Raw genomic sequence first — 10,111 nt, 5'->3', positions numbered from 1 at the left:
AGAGACTAATATTTTAAATCAATAATTTATTTTTATACTATTAGAATTTAAAAATTATAGTTTAAAATTTAAAATTTAATATAAAAATATTTTTATTAGTCAAGTATTAACTAAAATAATAAATTTTATTGGCCATATAAGATTGCTTTCTTATACTAATTAGCAAAACACTTAAAACTAATCTATATATGTTGTTTTATTAAGGTAATATCGTAAAATGCCAGTACCAACAATGCCTTGGATTGGAAGAAGCTACTTTCGTTTAATGACAATCTCATGTACAAGATAATACATATATAATAAGCATGAAGGAGGAAAAATTAGAAAAGAAAAAAAAAAAGACTAATTAAGGGAACTAAGGAACAAAATTTGAACTGAGGAAGTAATTTAGAAGAAAATTGTACAACTTCCAAAAAATACATTAAAACACAGACATAAATTACATACATTATGTGCGTCTTCTTAATTAGTTTTTGCTTCGTTGTGCAAGACATAATCCATGTGTTTCATAGTAAGTGTTTATTCACTATTTTTTATATACATCCATTTAGATTGTATCTAAAAAACAAAGCGAAGAAACACTACTCGTTGTTATATAACAAAGGGAGAGTATGAATCCTCTGCACATACACACACTTCTTCTAATAACTACCTGTTGTGCAATGGATTTGGACCTGTGGGAACAACTCTTTTGCCATCTAAGGTTGTTGTTGTGTTCTTCTCTGAACAATTAGACAATCGATGATGATGTCCCTTCTTCTTGGCGTTGCACTCACTAATTATAATTGTCTTCTTCTTCTTTGAACCATGATGAAGCACGTTTTTATTGCCAAGAAAAGTTTTCCTTGCCATAGTAGTAATGTTAGACCCAATGCAAGCCATGAATAACAAAAGGCACATAAGAACTATTATTAGCTTGGGCAATCTCATTGGATAACACTTCAAGAAACAAGAACAATTCTAGAAAACTATATGTGGACTTAATTATGAAATTGAAATAGAATGAAAGACCCACAAGAGATTATTGGAGAAAAGGGACCAGAGAAGATATTAGAGAGAGAGAGAGAGAAGAGAGGAGAAGCAAAAGGAATTGGTGATGATAATATTAGTGAAAGTGATATGGGTAGTGGGGAGCATAAGAGAGGGTTATGGTTATGGGAATGGAGACATTAACTATGGTACCTCGGATATGCAGTAAGAAACGTTGATACATCACATCTCTTCAGTCAGAAATTTCACCAAACCTCATTAATTCGCATCAATTCAACTTCATCAACATAAAAGATTTACAACTTATAATTTCATCTCCAAATAATTTATCAAATACTTTACTTTCAAATACATTTTTATTACACTAGAAGTCCTAAACAATAACTCTCGCTTGTTTGAGCAGCTACTTTGTCATGTTTAAAATTAAAATTTTAATATATACAACAAATAAATCTCTAACGAATTTTATTATAATAAGATAATTAAATCCTAAAAAATATCATTATAAGGTAATTTACTCGCTCTTAAAAAGATATCAATTTGTCTCGAAAAATTTTGAAGATTAACAAAATTTGTGGAGTATTAAAATGTCCAATTCAAAAATTTTGACTAGGGAGTACAAAGAATATTTTTGCTTTCACATATATCATTATTCGTACAAAACGCTAATAAAGAGTTAAAAACAGAAAGAAGAAACAATGAATACAACTAAATTACCTTACCTACTTAAAATTCTTTGGCTAGTTATTATTCCTATCTTTATAGAGAAAACGTTCCACTACTTTTAACTCCTCAAAAGAATATATTTAGGGCCTTTTTAAACATTTTTTTTATTAATATGATGATACGACCATACAACTAAATAACCATATAAAATATCTTCGCATCAATGCAACCATAATACATTAATACTACATTGTAAAATAAATTCATTAACTTAATTAACCAACGTAAGATTGGTTATTATTATAAATAATTTGTTCCCTCAACCTCAACTAAAAGTTTCTAAATTTTTTTTTCATAAAATCTTTGTTGATGGATTAGACTTGGTATAGTCAAAGTTTTAGTAATATGATCTGAAGTCTGAACACCTGGACAAGCATAAAAATAATTACTAATAATCCAAACCGAATGGAATTTGAACATAATTGGAGAGTGCAAAAACACGGAGGCCCAAAGTGCATAGTAACACTGTGTTCCGATGCTTAGGGCTTTGCTCACAGCATATATAGCTGAGCATAAAGAGACTAGGAAGCAGGACCCCTTCCAATTATAAATCTGAAAACCCTCTTTGGTGGGTTGGGTTCTGAATCAAAAGCTTCATTAACCACGTGGTGTTGGCTTAGAGGACCATACATTACATGAAAAGCTGACACTGTTGGGAGAAGCTAGCAGCTAGGGTGATGCAGGGAATATTTAATTGGTGGTTTTGACTGTACCATGCATTGCATTCAATTCGAATCACAGATTTTTGCTAATGCAGCACGTCTATCTGTCTTTGCTTAGAGACATTGGGTTAATGATGCATGCCACTGCTGATTATTAGTGTCATATATATGGTTTATATTTTCGTTATGATGGTTAGTTGCTTGACATATACAGTTGCATTTGTTCGATAAGTGTTAGCTTCCACACGTGGCATTAGATTAATACTGCAAAATTGTAAAATTAGCATTAGTCGTATGCACATAAGAAGCAGACTCATACTCCTTTAACATATATCACATTACATAAAATATTTAATATAAACTCTTATATACATGCGACACTCTGATTCTGACCATTTAAAAGTTCTCTAGTCTGGAACTTAGGTTAAAAAAGACTTATTCATAAAAAAATTACTAATAAGAAGAGAGAGAACACTCTAGACTCCGTAATATTGTATAGTGTTACACTATAAGAAACAGTGTAATTATTGACGCTAAAAATCGACGGCTAAGTTTTCCGTCAATATTTTTCGACGGTTTGTCGTCGATAAAATAAAAAAAAAAGATGATTAAAAAAATATTAAAATCGACGACAATGACGTCTATTATTTTGACAATTTTTTAACATATTATCACTATCGTCACATTACCGACGAAATAGGGGTCGAAATTTTTTTTCTTTAAAATCGACAGACTAGTTGTCTATTTTAATAATTAAAATATCGACACTTTCTGTCGTCGATACATTTAGACGATAGAAATCTCTTTTCTAAATTGAATGAACGGTATAAATTTATTATATAAAATAGACGAATAGAGTGTTGATTTTTATTTTAAATAAAATCGACAAAATAGCCGTTGATTTTTATCAACTAAAAACTGCTCCCGCGTTTGCTTCCCGCATCCGTACTCGTTTCACTCATTTTCCCAAAATTTAATCCCAAATCTTCAGAGAATCAGAGTCTTGAGTGATGCTTATTCTTCTCCTCCAACGCCCGAGAGTAGAGACTAGAACAGAGTCACGGTCACGGAGAGAGGCAGAGAGCAGAGCTTCTTCTTCTCCAACTCCTAAAAAAGCCCGTCGCCATAGCACATCGCTGTCGCAGCTTCTTGTAAGTTCCTCTCTGTCTCTCTCTGATTATATTTATTTTTTCAATTTTTGTATCTACTATTTTCATCATGAAATTCTGAATTTGCTGTTTGTTAAACCTAATTAGCATAATCAAATAGGAAACCACAGAAGAGAGAAAAGGAGAATTTGGTTCCTAATTAATTCTCACCGTCAACGATGGAGGTTTCAGGCGCCGTTCTAAGGAATGTAACGTGCCCTTCCTTTTCTATGCACGTGAGTTTCCGTCGTCGTCGTGGTGGTTGTGTTACGGTGCCGATGAGGATGAGAGAAAAGGCGGTGGTGTGTTGTTGCTGCGGGTTCAGTGATATTCGGGGCATGTGCAGTATTACGGGGACGAGAAGAAGAAGGAGAAGGGAACCGCTATGTTGAGCGCCAAGAAGAAGCTCAAGATGCTGAAAAACGTGTCCTTTTCGATGATCTTTAAGGAAATCTAACTTCGGTAATTTAATTATTTTTACATCTTGTTGCTATTTGGACTAATGATTTAGTTGCATAGAGTTGAAATCACATTTAATAGGTTTAGAATAATGCATTTGAACATGCGATTCTATTGATTATTTGGTGAATTTAGTTACATCATGATAAATGCATGTTATTGTTGCTGGCCTTTAAAGTGATTGAGAGAGTCTTAAGTTTTGTTCAATGAAAAATTTTAAAAGAATTCCTATTTGATTTGACATTTGTTTTGGTGAATTTATGCTCTGGATTTACTAATTTGTTGTTTATTTTGCTTTTGTTAATGTGGAATCTAGCCTAGCATGAAAAATTCCAAAGTGTATTTTTGAATTTTTATTTTCTGGTTTTCTTATAGAAATTTCATCCGTTTTTAATTACCTTGTGTAGAATCTTCATATCCTATAATATGCTTGCTCTATATCTCATATTTTATGATTCTTCCCTGCAGCTGCTTTGGTTTTATTCGCTATATGTCTTTAGCATGGTTCTAAGCACCATCTGGTAACATTTCTCTTTCTAATCATCTTCTTATGTTAGAATCTTTATTGTTGATGAAGATTTACACTGCTGTAAATTAAGTACATTGTTCTATAGAAAGGTGCTTCAAGACATGTTTGAGTTTGTCTTAAAAATTAGACTTTCTAATAATGCTATCAGATATAATAAAGAAAGAGTAACATGAATCCTACACATAAAATACTGGGTTATCATGTTTTATTCTACTTAATTCCTTGCCTCCTCATACCATTTCATTGCAAGTCATTCCCTTGTATATGATGGAGAAAAGACTGCATACAACACTTGCTTCTAGTACTCAATGATAACAGCGAGTCTCAATCGGAAAGATTATAGCTCCTATGAGATATTAGGGAATATTGTATACATTACTTACTATCATCTATCACAAGTACATGCCCACATCCAGGGCTCTGAATGTTTCGATAAAATCACTTTGCAACTTGGTGTATTCAAATAATAAGAATAAAACGCATATACTTGGTGTATTCATTTTTTCTTTATATAGAAATGACATGCAAATCTTTCAATTAAGATAAACTTTGTCTTAAAAGAATTGTCAAGTATTTTGTGATTGATTTTCTACAGAAAAAATTTGTATGCATAAATTGTTGATCTTTTGTGCTTTTAAATGTAGATGAAAATAGAAAGTTTCCACCACTGCTATTGGGGTAGGCTTATAGTTTGGCCAATTGAAGTTTCAACATTATTCAATTCTTTGCAATGAGTTAATTCTGTTCTAAGTTTTTCTAATAACTGCAACATTTATACCTTCTCTCTCTTTTGCAGATTAGGTGATGTTAACACTCTTAAGTGTGGTCATAAGTAATTATGGTGAGTCCAAGACTGCTATAAATATAGCTTACTGATGAATCGGAGGTTGATTTAGATACTTACATGGCATAGCTATCCTTTAAACTGCCATTTAGATGGCTATTCAGATTCAGAAGGATATGAATCTATGGCCAATTAATTACACTTCGGAGCTCAGTTGAACAACTTTTATTGTTTTTGGTATAAGATTTGTCTCCTGCATTTCGATGTCATATTTCAGCAATCCTAGAGATAACAATCTGAATTAAATTGACTTTTCAAGCTTGGGAACAAATATTTGTAGTTTATATAGTCTATTTTGTTTTGGCAGTCATCATTGTTTCAGGATTGTTATTAGTGTATCCCGAGTTGTATATGATGTGACACAATTAGGCACAAACTTTGACATAAAATATCTATCAAATTTAAGTAATATCATATTCCAAGTACATCTTAAACACGTGTATTTGTTGTTGTTGTTGTTGTTGTTGTTGTTGTTGTGGAATGTATCGTGTGTTCATTAATCAGTCGCCATAACTTTGGCCTATGAGCATGTCTTTGCTCATAGCTTCCTAAGCTTCGTTTATGAGTAATTTCTTCATGCATAGGTACCCTCCTGGCCACGGAGATGTCTTCCCATCATTACTGAATAGCGGAACACTTGATGCACTAATGTCACAGGTTTACACTAGAACTCAATTTATATTTATTTGTAGATGGACTGATGCACCACTATTTCGTGGTACATTTTAGGCTGAATTGAGTGGATTTTATCCATTATTCTCACACTTATTCATATAAATTGCATGTTTTACATTTTCCTTCCTAATTTTGTGCTGTGATTGAAAACATGCTTCTTTGGCCTTAAATTTGATAATTTTAATTCTCTCTTATTACCATTTGATGCCGTGATATGTTTGTTAAGTATTTTCAGGGTTTATAGGGCAGAAATGGCTTAGAAGATGGAAAGGAAGCATGAAAAAGTGGAAGGAACACAAGAAAATGGAAATTTCAGAAGCTGGTAGCGACGCGCACGCATGAGCGACGCGTACGCGTGACCAGTGCAGCAAACATATGACGCGTGACCAGGAATCTGTTCAAGCGACGCGTACGCGTGGCCGACGTACGCGTACGCATGACATAGCGTCACGTGCTGCATTAAACAGAAAATGTTGGGGGCGATTTCTGGGCTGCTTTGAACCCAGTTTCAGGCCCCAAAATACTTATTAGAGGCTGTAGAGTGGAGCTGGAAGGGGGAATTATTCATTCACAACATTCATACACAATTATTAGGTTTAGATGTAGTTTTCTAGAGAGAGAGAGGCTCTAGGTTTTAGGGTTTTTAGGTTTAACTTTTCTCAAATTCAGATTTCTACTTTACTTTAATTTAATTTCTCTTCTACTTTTATTTGTTCTAGTACTTTGATTTGTCTACTTTTATCATTGATTCCTTTATGTTGCCAATTTAGTTTATGAACTCTTATGTTTCATTTGATCCATATTAATGCAATTTATGTTTCCATATTTATGCTTACTTTCTTTAATTTGTGTTATTGATGCTTGCAATTGGTTGTTTAAATTTAATATTCCTTGTTACTTTTCTATATTTTTATGTTATGCCTTCCAAGTATTTGATAAAATGCTTTGTTAGATTTTAAATTAGATTTTTATATTCTTAGCTTGGATTGATCAATTAGAGACTCTTGAGTTATCAAAATTCCTTTGTTGATTGGTGATTGAGACTTGCTAGTTGGCTTAGGCTTCACTAAATCTAGTCTTTGATTAGGACTTGTGAACTTAAGTTGATTTTGCTCACTTGACTTTCCTTCATTGTTAGAGGTTGACTAAGTGAAAGCAAAAGGCAATTACCATCACAATTGATGATGATAATGAGAATAGGAATTCCAATTCTCAATCCTTGCTAGGACTTTTCTTAGTTGTTATTTTATTTCCTTGTTATTTACATTACTTGTTCCTTATTTCAAAACCCAAAAATATACTTTCCCATAATCAATAATAACTACACTTCCCTGCAATTCCTTGAGAGACGACCCGAGGTTTAAATACTTCGATTAATTTTATTGGGTTTGCTTAAGTGACAAATAATTTAAATATTGATTGAGGTTTAATTGTCGGTTTAGACTATACTTGCAACGCAAATCTTTGTGAAAATTTTTACCGACATTTTTCCTCCGTCAAGTTTTCGGCGCTGTTGCCGGGGAATTGCAAACGTGTGCATTATTATTGGTTATTATATATATTTACCTTTTGCTTGTTTGTTAGTTTTCGTTAGTTTTAGGACTTTGTTGCTTATTTTCATTGGTTTTTATTTTTATTCGTTACTATGAATTCTTACCCCTTTGGCTATGAGTGTGGTTACAATTATGTTGTAGGAAGAGGAAACTACAATGAGAACATGCATCAAGGATGGGATAATCAAAAGTGGGAGGAGCCTCAAGCTTATGGACAACCCTCTTGGCAACAGCCTCCACCAACTTACTATGAGCAAGAGCCATTCCAAGGTGCGTACCAAGACAATGGATATGGTGGACCCCCTTGTAGTTACCAACAACCCCACCATATACCTATGAACCGCCTCCTCAACATAGCCCTCAACCACCATACTCACAAGTCCCCTTTTACCAAACACCTTCCTATGATCCTAACCCATATCCACCATACCAACCACCTTATGAGCCGTATGAACCATACATAGAACCTCCCCAATACCAACACAATTACTCCCAAGAACTACCACCTCCATATACACCATGTCCATATCCATCAATCCAAGAGCAGTATGATCCTAATTATGATAGCCAAGCGGAACAAGAGCCACAGGATCATTTTAAGGAAGCAATGGATCAACTTCAAGCAACCATCCATCAAATGGAGTGAGAGGAAAGCTGGAAAGCACACGAAGCTCTCATGGCTAACAAATCTCAACTTGAGAACCAGGGACTGAAGTGTATTGTACAACAAGTGAAAAAGATGGAGAGTGTTGAACAGCCACATCCCTATCATGATGAACCACCCTCGTATCATGAACCCTCATATCCACTCCAATCTCCAATGGATGACACCCTTGGTGTTCTTCTTCAAGAGCAAAGAGAGATGCAAAGGGAGGTACTAGAATTCACAGCTGCCTTGACTGAGGTAGTAAGTCAATTAGCTTCCCAACGTTTGGACACTCAAGGAACTTCTATGGCTACATATGGAGAATCTAATGAAGAACGTAGCATGAAGGAGAGACTAGGAACGCCGGTGGAAAGTGAGGAATGTGATTTTGTACTAGAACAATTGGAGGAAGCCGTAATTGTCAAAGAAGAAGAAGTGGTTGAAGACTTAGGAGATGCTGAACCTCCATGGGAATCTAGAGTTGTAGAGTATTCCTCCAAGAAGCTTGCATTTGATGTTGAGGAGGGTAGTGCACAACCTCCAAGGCATATTCCCTATGAAAAATTGGACGGAATAGATCAAGAAAGAAGTTCCCTTGAGGATGATGATCATGAATCAAGCCATCCTAGTAACGAATTTGCACCCACAAGTGAACCCCTTGAGTTTGAAGAACCTTCTCTCGATAAAATTCAAAGCAACATTGAGGTAGACTTCTCTCAACCTCATATTTATGATTTGAGTGACGGAGAAGAGTTGGATGAATCCGGTGAAGAAGAGCTTGAAAGTGAAGAATCTTTTCAAAAGGTGGAAGTCCTTCGGCAAGGTTGGACGAGAGTTGAATATGCTTTGTCAAGATCATTGGAAACTTCTCTACTTAGGTTGCTGTCTACTCCTTCATTTGAATGGGTAAAACTTATCTCTATTAGCTTTACTGTCTCACTTGATTATGGTATTCTTGAAACGGATGGTCAACTTAGGAGGCTCTGTGGAATGAAGCGTAAGAGAAGGATGTTTAGTGGTTGGAGTTGCAAATCACGACTCATCAAGGTTTATATTTCAAGAACTAGATGCAAGGATTAGTTTAGTGCTCATTTGAATGGGTCTAAGAGAAGAGTTTGGTATTTCATTGAGAATTCAGAATGCTTGCCACCTGGTTGGAATAATGATGATCCACTTAAAGACGGGTGTAGAAACAAGATTTGGGATCTCGGCATATAAGAGGATCAACTTTTGGAGCTCAAAGCTTGTGAAGAACTTCATCAAGGCTTGGTGAATTCACTTGGAAATGTTGGAGCTTATTGGAAGTCCAAGCATTGGTGTAAGTTTCAAGATGAGTTCAAGCACAAGCCACCATGACAAGGAGCTCACCAAATGTCCAACTTAAGGACTTTAACTAAAAGTGCTAGGTGGGAGACACCCCACCATGGTAAATTCTTTCTATTTTCTCTTTTATTTATAGTGGTAATAAGTTGTATTTTTATTTTTAGTTAAGTTTATTTAGTTTAAGTTATGGTTTTACTTGTTTAATAATGTCTGGCATTACTCTGGTAGCTTGTTAGTTTCTTATTTAAAATAAAAATAAAAAAAGAGGCTGTCACGCGTGCGCGTCACCGACGCGTACGCGTCGATGCCCTAAAATGAACCATGCGAAAACGGTGCTCGGACGATGCGAGCGCGCGGCCTGGACAGAGAGTTGTGCCAGGACCGCACTGGTGCAGTGCTAGGCGCACAACTCAACCCACGCGTGCGCGTCACTGACGCGTACGCGTCATTTGAGTTTTTCCCACCCACGCGTAGGCGTGGGCGACGCATACGCGTCGACTCAAAATTTCGATTGGCCAGGACTACAAACAGAGAATTGGGCTGCCACTGTGCAAGT

This window comes from Arachis ipaensis, chromosome B03 (assembly GCF_000816755.2).
Source record: "Arachis ipaensis cultivar K30076 chromosome B03, Araip1.1, whole genome shotgun sequence".
NCBI classification, from domain to species: Eukaryota; Viridiplantae; Streptophyta; class Magnoliopsida; order Fabales; family Fabaceae; genus Arachis; species Arachis ipaensis.
The sequence above is the reverse complement of the archived record's forward strand: the minus strand, read 5'-3'. Positions refer to the sequence as shown.